Here is a 10,163-nt window from a genome sequence, read left to right on the forward strand (position 1 = left end):
CGGGACTCGAACTGGGGATCTCCTGCTTACATGGCAGGCGCTCTATCCATCTGAGCCACCGAGGACAGAGCTGAATAGCGCGACTGCAGGGACTTATCCCTTGCACGCTTCCCGTGAGACCCACATTCCCAACTGTCCACAATCTACATACGTAATGTACCTGATAGATATTTGCTCATCCACTCATTACTCGCGCCCACTAAGGTGACGATTCCCGTAAGAGTTCGGGCGACCTGTGCGCTTTCTCACAGATGAAGGTCAATGGCCGGGTAGCCTTTAACTATATATGAAGATAGTAACTGTTCTCGAAAGAACAGAAGCGTCCAAGGGATAAGTCCCTGCAGTCGCACTATTCGTCTGTGTCCTCGGTGGCTCAGATGGATAGAGCGTCTGCCATGTAAGCAGGAGCTCCCGGGTTCGAGTCCCGGTCGGGGCACACATTTTCAACTGTCCCCATCGAGGTATATCGACAACACCTGTCGGCAGCTGAGGATATCAATTAATTATCATTTATTCTAGAGAAGCAGCACGGTCATCAATGGCATCTGTCCTTTCGAGAACAGTTACTATCTTCATAAGTAACTTTTGTTGGGGCGTCGTATTATTACATTCGTTCTGAAGAACGCCACACCTGAAGACGCACACAGAGACTATACACATGGCGTTAGTATCACGTACACAAGGAATAATTGTGCAGCACATTGGCGAAGCTGTCATTTGTACTCAGGTGATTTATGTGACGTGATTATGGCCGCATGGCTGGATTAACACACTTTGAATGCGTAATGTCTGTTGGAGCTAGACGCATGGGATATTACATTTCCGAAATCGATAGGGAATTCAATATTCCGAGATCCACAGTGTCAGGAGTTGCCGAGGATAGCAATTTTAAGCATTACTTCTCACCACGGAGCAATGGCATTTGCGTAGAGTTGTTAGTGCTAACATACAAGCAACGCTGCATGAAATAAACGCAGATATCAATGTGGGACGTGCGACGAACGTATCCATAGGACTGTGCCGCGAAATTTAGCATTAATGGGCTGTGGCAGCAGACTACCGATGCGAGTGCTTTTGCTAACAGCACGACATCGCCTAAAGCGCCTCTCCTGGGCCACATTGGTTGGACCGTAGACGACTGGAAAACCGTAGCCTGGTCAGGTGAATCCCGATTTCAGTTGGTAAGGACTGATGGTAGGTTTAGAGTGTGGTGCGGACCTCACGAAGCCATGGGCCTAGTTGTCAACCAGGGTGTGTGCAAGCTGGTGGTGGCTCCATAATGGTGTGGGCTGTTTTTACATGAAATGGACTGGGTCTTATGAGCCTACTGACCCGATCATTGACTCCGAATTGTGTTCGGCTACTTGGAGATCATTTGCAGCGATTCATGGATTTCATGTTCCCAAACAACGATGGAATTTTTATGGATGATAATGCGCCATTTTACCGGGCCACAATTGTTCGCGATTGCTTTGGAGAACGTTCTGGAATATCAGAAATAATGGTTTGGCCACCCTGATCGCTCGACATTAATCGGATCGAACATTTATGGGACATAATCGATATGTCAGTTCGTGTACAAAATCCTCCACCAGCAACGCTTTCTCAATTAGGGCCGGCTATCCAGGCAGCATGGCTCAGTACTTGTGGAGTACTTGTAGAGTCCACTTCTACATCTTCATCTACATTTATACTCCGCAAGCCACCCAACGGTGTGTGGCGGAGGGCACTTTACGTACCACTGTCATTGCCTCCCTTTCCTGTTCCAGTCGCGTATGGTTCGCGGGAAGAACGACTGCCGGAAAGCCGCCGTGCGCGCTCGTATCTCTCTAATTTTACATTCGTGATCTCCTCGGGAGGTATAAGTAGGGGGAAGCAATATATTCGATATCTCATCCAGAAACGCACCCTCTCGAAACCTGAACACCAAGCTACACCGCGATGCAGAGAGTCTCTTGCAGAGTCTGCCACCTGAGTTTGCTAAACATATCCGTAACGCCACCACTCTTACCAAATAACCCTGTGACGGAGCGCGCCGCTCTTCTTTGGATCTTCTCTATCAATCCGACCTGTTACGGATCCCACACTGATGAGCAATACTCAAATATAGGTCGAACGAGTGTTTTGTAAGCCACCTCCTTTGTTGATTGACTACATTTTCTAAGGACTCTCCCAATGAATTTCAACCTGACACCCGCCTTACCAACAATTAATTTTATATGATCATTCCACTTCAAATCGTTCCGTACGCAAACTCCCAGATATTTTACATAAGTAACTGCTACCAGTGTTTGTTGCGCTATCATATAATCATACAATAAAGGATCATTCTTTCTATGTATTCGCAATACATTACATTTGTCTATGTTAAGGGTCAGTTGCCACTCTCTGCACAAAGTGCCTATCCGCTGCAGATCTTCCTGCACTTCGCTGCAATTTTCTAATGCAGCAACTTCTCTGTATACTACAGCATCATCCGCGAAAAGCCGCATGGAACTTCCGTCACTATCTACTAGGTCATTTACAGGGTGTTTCAAAAATGACCGGTATATTTGAAACGGCAATAAAAACTAAACGAGCAGCGATAGAAATACACCGTTTGTTGCAATATGCTTGGGACAACAGTACATTTTCAGGCAGACAAACTTTCGAAATTACAGTAGTTACAATTTTCAACAACAGATGGCGCTGCGGTCTGGGAAACTCTATAGTACGATATTTTCCACATATCCACCATGCGTAGCAATAATATGGCGTAGTCTCTGAATGAAATTACCCGAAACCTTTGACAACGTGTCTGGCGGAATGGCGTCACATGCAGATGAGATGTACTGCTTCAGCTGTTCAATTGTTTCTGGATTCTGGCGGTACACCTGGTCTTTCAAGTGTCCCCACAGAAAGAAGTCACAGGGGTTCATGTCTGGCGAATAGGGAGGCCAATCCACGCCGCCTCCTGTATGTTTCGGATAGCCCAAAGCAATCACACGATCATCGAAATATTCATTCAGGACATTAAAGACGTCATCCGTGCGATATGGCCGGGCACCATCTTGCATAAACAACGAGGTGTTCGCAGTGTCGTCTAAGGCAGTTTGTACCGCCACAAATTCACGAAGAATGTCCAGATAGCGTGATGCAGTAATCGTTTCGGATCTGAAAAATGGGCCAATGATTCCTTTGGAAGAAATGGCGGCCCAGACCAGTACTTTTTGAGGATGCAAGGACGATGGGACTGCAACATGGGGCTTTTCGGTTCCCCATATGCGCCAGTTCTGTTTATTGACGAAGCCGTCCAGGTAAAAATAAGCTTCGTCAGTAAACCAAATGCTGCCCACATGCATATCGCCGTCATCAATCCTGTGCACTATATCGTTAGCGAATGTCTCTCGAGCAGCAATGGTAGCGGTGCTGAGGGGTTGCCGCGTTTGAATTTTGTATGGATAGAGGTGTAAACTCTGGCGCATGAGACGATACGTGGACGTTGGCGTCATTTGGACCGCAGCTGCAACACGGCGAACGGAAACCCGAGGCCGCTGTTGGATCACCTGCTGCACTAGCTGCGCGTTGCCCTCTGTGGTTGCCGTACGCGGTCGCCCTACCTTTCCAGCACGTTCATCCGTCACGTTCCCAGTCCGTTGAAATTTTTCAAACAGATCCTTTATTGTATCGCTTTTCGGTCCTTTGGTTACATTAAACCTCCGTTGAAAACTTCGTCTTGTTGCAACAACACTGTGTTCTAGGCGGTGGAATTCCAACACCAGAAAAATCCTCTGTTCTACGGAATAAACCATGGTGTCTACAGCACACTTGCACGTTGTGAACAGCACACGGTTACAGCAGAAAGACGACGTACAGAATGGCGCACCCACAGACTGCGTTGTCTTCTATATCTTTCAAATCACTTGCAGCGCCATCTGTTGTTGAAAATTGTAACTACTGTAATTTCGAAAGTTTGTCTGCCTGAAAATGTACTGTTGTCCCAAGCATATTGCAACAAACGGTGTATTTCTATCGCTGCTCGTTTAGTTTTTATTGCCGTTTCAAATATACCAGTCATTTTTGAAACACCCTGTATATATATATTGTGAAAAGCAATGGGCCCATAACAGTCCGCTGTGACACGCCAGAGGTTACTTTAACGTCTGTAGACGTCTCTCCATTGAGAAGAATATGCTGTGTTCTGTTTGCTAAAAAGTCTTCAATCCAGCCACACAGCTGGTCTGATATTCCGTAGGCTCTTACTTTGTTTATCAGGCGACAGTGCGGAACTGTATCGAACGCCTTCCGGAAGTCAAGGAAAATGGCATCTACCTGGGAGCCTGTATCTAATATTTTCTGGGTCTCACGAACAAATAAAGCGAGTTGGGTCTCACACGATCGTTGTTTCCGGAATCCATGTTGATTCCTACAGAGTAGATTCTGGGTTTCCAGAAACGACATGATACGCAAGCAAAAAACATGTTCTAAAATTCTACAACAGGTCGATGTCAGAGATATAGGCCTATAGTTTTGTGCATCTGCTCGACGACCCGTCTTGAAAACTGGAACTACCTACGTCACTTTGTACTGCTGCACTACACCGGGAAAACGGAGGTCCGACACGGTGTTAAGAGGTATCCTGTCTTTGGCCACCTAGAATAATTTAATATTATCGTCCAGAAGAGCAGTAGCACGTGAAATAAGTAAAAACGTAGCTACATGACAAGTATCCGCATGTGGGCTCGTATTGCGACTGTCTCGCACATCACGCCGGCCCGCTCCGCATGCATCGTCTTCAGTCGCTTGGCCGGCGATTTCGTCGAACTAAATGGTACGACAAGGCGCTGCGTAACATCACACCAACTACGCTAGGCGAGGTGTACTTTTCGCATCGAATTTGACTGCGGAACCGGTATCACCTTACCAGGGAGGTAGCTACACAAGCCCTCTGATAGGGCGTCTCACTCGCGCCCTTGTCGTAGAAATACACTAGAATATTGATTATACGAGGGCAGTTCAATAAGTAATGCAACACGTTTTTTTTCTGAAACAGGGGTTGTTTTATTCAGCATTGAAATACACCAGGTTATTCTCCAATCTTTTAGCTACACAACACTATTTTTCAACGTAATCTCCATTCAATGCTACGGCCTTACGCCACCTTGAAATGAGGGCCTGTATGCCTGCACGGTACCATTCCACTGGTCGATGTCGGAGCCAACGTCGTACTGCATCAATAACTTCTTCATCATCCGCGTAGTGCCTCCCACGGATTGCGTCCTTCATTGGGCCAAACATATGGAAATCCGACGGTGCGAGATCGGGGCTGTAGGGTGAATGAGGAAGAACAGTCCACTGAAGTTTTGTGAGCTCCTCTCGGGTGCGAAGACTTGTGTGAGGTCTTGCGTTGTCATGAAGAAGGAGAAGTTCGTTCAGATTTTTGTGCCTACGAACACGCTGAAGTCGTTTCTTCAATTTCTGAAGAGTAGCACAACACACTTCAGAGTTGATCGTTTGACCATGGGGAAGGACATCGAACAGAATAACCCCTTCAGCTTCCCAGAAGACTGTAACCATGACTTTACCGGCTGAGGGTATGGCTTTAAACTTTTTCTTGGCAGGGGAGTGGGTGTGGCGCCACTCCATTGATTGCCGTTTTGTTTCAGGTTCGAAGTGATGAACCCATGTTTCATCGCCTGTAACAATCTTTGACAAGAAATTGTCACCCTCAGCCACATGACGAGCAAGCAATTCCGCACAGATGGTTCTCCTTTGCTCTTTATGGTGTTCGGTTAGACAACGAGGGACCCAGCGGGAACAAACCTTTGAATATCCCAACTGGTGAACAATTGTGACAGCACTACCAACAGAGATGTCAAGTTGAGCACTGAGTTGTTTGATGGTGATCCGTCGATCATCTCGAACGAGTGTGTTCGCACGCTCCGCCATTGCAGGAGTCACAGCTGTGCACGGCCGGCCCGCACGCGGGAGATCAGACAGTCTTGCTTGACCTTGCGGCGATGATGACACACGCTTTGCCCAACGACTCACCGTGCTTTTGTCCACTGCCAGATCACCGTAGACATTCTGCAAGCGCCTATGAATATCTGAGATGCCCTGGTTTTCCGCCAAAAGAAACTCGATCACTGCCCGTTGTTTGCAACGCACATCCGTTACAGACGCCATTTTAACAGCTCCGTACAGCGCTGCCACCTGTCGGAAGTCAATGAAACTATACGAGACGAAGCGGGAATGTTTGAAAATATTCCACAAGAAATTTCCGGTTTTTTCAACCAAAATTGGCCGAGAAAAAATATGTGTTGCATTACTTATTGAACTGCCCTCGTATACGTACAACCAGACAGCTCACTTGCGAAGAAAGCTGCATAGCTGCGGTAGAGCAGGCGCAGCGGTCGGCGGTACGGGTTTTCGGCAGTCGCGCAGATAAGCGTGCAGCAGGGTTTATCATATCAGCACGGCTGCACGCCACACACCAGACCCGTGCGCGTAAAACGGCTCTTTGGCCACCAAGCTCGGCCACGTCTCCCCGTCAACAGCACACCGTCGGCTTTCGTTTTTCCGTTTTTTGATGCGTACACGACACTTTCGGAAGGACTTACCACCGCTGTTTAAGTTATCGTGAACTTTTTGTTTTTCTCACACTCGTTTCGATATAATTCTGTAGTCTTAAGTTACACCGTCGTGCAGATTTTGGCCTCAGCATACAAAAGCCAACGCCTTGTTTTACGGACAGGAAGCACGCTTAAAGACGTTGATATCCAGTCAGACACCGTGTCTCCTCTTCTACATCTACATCTACATTTATACTCCGCAAGCCACCCAACGGTGTGTGGTGGAGGGCACTTTACGTGCCACTGTTATTACCTTCCTTTCCTGTTCCAGTCGCGTACGGTTCGCGGGAAGAACGACTGCCGTAAAGCCTCCGTGCGCGCTCGAATCTCTCTAATTTTACATTCGTGATCTCCTCGGGAGGTATAAGTAGGGCAAAGCAGTATATTCGATACCTCATCCAGAAACGCACCCGAGCCGGCCGGGGTGGCCGAGCGGTTCTAGGCGCTACAGTCGGTATACCGCGCGACCACTACGGTCGCAGGTTCGAATCCTGCCTCGGGCATGGATGTGTGTGATGTCCTTAGGTTCGTTAGATTTAAGTAGTTCAAAGTTCTAGGGGACTGATGACCTCAGAAGTTAAGTTGCATAGTGCTCAGAGGCAGAAACGCACCCTCTCGAAACCTGGACAGCAAGCTGCACCGCGATGCAGAGAGTCTCTTGCAGAGTCTGCCACTTGAGTTTGCTAAACATCTCCGTAACGCTATGACGCTTAACAAATAACCATGTGACGAAACGCGCCGCTCTTCTTTGGATCTTCTCTATCTCCTCTGTCAACTCTTACATTACTTACATACATTATGCGATGCCTTCACATCCTGTGCGTCCTTCTTCAGGTGTGCTTTATGTACATTCTGGAAATGTACAAGTCTGCTAAGCAGCGTACGTTGTTGAACTTGAAAAGTACACATTTTAGAATACGAAAGAAAAAGGAAGTGAAAATGAAGGCAATGGAGAGCGGTGGGAAGGATAGGGAAACAAAATGGTATGGTAAGGAAAGGAAATCAAATGGAAAGGAAGTACGTCAAATATTTGTCACAGAAGATAACATTTTTGTAAAATAGTACAGTGTGAATTATTGTGCTTTGCCACGGCATTTAATTATCGTACCACAAATTGTATACAAAGAATTCTCAGGCAGCTGTAGATATGGCACACTGTAAGATACGTAAAAATTAAATTTCTTGGTCCATGCTGTATGTTGTCGTTTGCATACGAGTCAAGCTGAAGCCGCAAACTCGTCTTGCTAGTGAACGTGGTGCTGGCTGGGCATGCTTTTTGTGTTGGGCAGGACGCAGCGTACCTTCATGTTTTTTTATAGTTTGAAGTTGAAGACCGAAGATGTTTTATCCCAGTTCCAAGACAAACCTAAACATCTCGAATAGCGCCAAGACGACCGCCGAGCTTAAGGAAGTAGGCCAGGGTAATTTTTTAGACTATTTTTTTATTTGCTTAAATAATGCTTAGAGAATCTGTTTTTCAGATTCTTTTATATAAAGTGTGCCATAGACGTTAAAATATGTTAAACCCGCGATTTATTGCAGGGGATCTGGCGCATCCGAGCAGTCGAATGCAACCAATGTAATAGTTTAATAGTTACCCACGGAATAGGGGTCCAGTTAGTTTCGGATAATATTACCATGAGCATCAGTATCAACTAAAACACTGTTATCAACAAGAATTCTGTTCGTAACGTGATTAGTTTATAGTAAACAGTCTGAAAGAAGGTGCTAGTCTAGTGTTTGCTTAACTTCTCACTTAATTTTTTTTCCGAAGTAAAACGTGAATGCTTAAAAATGACAAACAAACGTATTTAAACGGATAGAAAAGGTTCGAAAAGTAATCCCAGTCTTGCATAAAACGCTTTGACTACAGAGCGGAAGTCAGTTAATTGATATAATTTCATCAAAATGAGTTTCGACATCGTCGAAAAAAAGGCCAACTGAGCGGTGCTGGCGTTGCCGACTAAAGATTTGTTCAATTTCAGTATTAAAAAAAAGCGCGTTGAAACTTTAAACGCTTGTTTTTTTAAAACTTATTTTGAAATTGGCGGGATAACTCATGAAAAATACATGTAGCTACGTTTTATTCTTTTGTAACTTGTGAGTCGGCTTTTTTCTACTATAGTACGTATGGTTGTTGGGATATTTTTTAATTTTGATATGTGGTGCACGTTTTTACGAGTATAAAGACTGTTTGTAAGTAGGCTGTTTCTGTTTTCTTATTGGTAACGCCACGTAGCGCTCTGTATGAAAAATCAATGGCTGTGCTGTGTGCAGTCTGTGGCTAGTTTGCATTGTTGTCTGCCATTGTAGTGTTGGGCAGCTGGATGTGAACAGCGCGTAGCGTTGCGCAGTTGGAGGTGAGCCGCCAGCAGTGGTGGATGTGGGGAGAGAAATGGCGGAGATTTGAAATTTGTAAGACTGGATGTCATGAACTGCTATGTATATTATGATTTTTCAACACTATTAAGGTAAATACATTGTTTGTTCTCTATTAAAATCTTTCAATTGCTAACTAGGCCTATCAGTAGTTAGTGCCTTCCGTAGTTTGAATCTTTTATTTAGCTGGCAGTAGTGGCGCTCGCTGTATTGCAGTAGTTCGAGTAACGAAGATTTTTCGTGAGGTAAGTGATTTGTGAAAGGTATAGGTTAATGTTGGTCAGGGCCATTCTTTTGTAGGGATTTTTGAAAGTCAGATTGCGTTGCGCTAAAAATATTGTGTGTCAGTTTAATCACAGTCATGTTTAATTTTTCTAAGGGGACGTTTCATATTTTGTCGAAAAAATTGATTATTATTTCAGAGTGCCGCCATTCTGTCAAAAACCATTTTTTAAATATCCATGCGTGCTACGTTAGACAATACAATCACTTTCAAAGCAGTTTCTGGTATTTTATTCTAGCTTGAAAATGGTGGCGTTTCAAGCTCTCACCAACTGCCCTCGCACACCATGTATGCCTTCCGTCGATGTGGTGTAGTACCCTCTGAGCGCGTTTTACTTAAAAAATACGTAATACTATCTTAAGGGTGAACCATAATGATCTAAAATCAGTTTTGTACTTTGTTTCTTATTTGTTTTTTTAACAAATCATGAAAATCTGTTCCAAAATCGAACGTCACCGTGGCCTACCCACTCATCGCCTCCATCCGGTGCACGGATGGAGGGGTGTCACGTGCCCGACCTTGTGGTGAGGAACTTTACGCAGCACTTTTCCGCTCCTAGGCAAAAAACACCAGCTGCGAATATTTCTACCGCTTACAGGATGTAGGGCCGTATTTTCAGCTGAGCTCTTTCCGATGACCTCGATGTCGATGGGACGCTAAAACGTAACCTTCATTTATTATATAAAAGTTCGTTTATGAATGAAAACTTATGTTCTTTGACACCAGTCTTCTGTTCCACGGTTATGTGTTCGACAAAGTTTCTGTCTGCCACTTACCCTTGTGGTGTATTGTTATGTTCGCCACTAATGAATTAGATTCCTTTATAGTTTATGGACAGTTCCTGAAGAAAAAATATATTTCAAATGCGAAACAGTTGTGGAGAACCACCC

At 45.2% G+C, this 10,163-nt stretch overlaps 1 non-coding gene across 1 annotated transcript; it reads left to right on the top strand.

Annotated features, from left to right (window-relative positions):
- The first annotated feature begins 362 nt into the window (after positions 1-362).
- Trnat-ugu lies at positions 363-436 on the top strand. The gene has a single exon. It is a non-coding gene; the product is annotated as a tRNA-Thr (tRNA).
- The last annotated feature ends 9,727 nt before the right edge of the window (positions 437-10,163 follow it).

This window comes from Schistocerca americana, chromosome 3, assembly GCF_021461395.2.
Source record: "Schistocerca americana isolate TAMUIC-IGC-003095 chromosome 3, iqSchAmer2.1, whole genome shotgun sequence".
Classification (NCBI taxonomy): domain Eukaryota; kingdom Metazoa; phylum Arthropoda; class Insecta; order Orthoptera; family Acrididae; genus Schistocerca; species Schistocerca americana.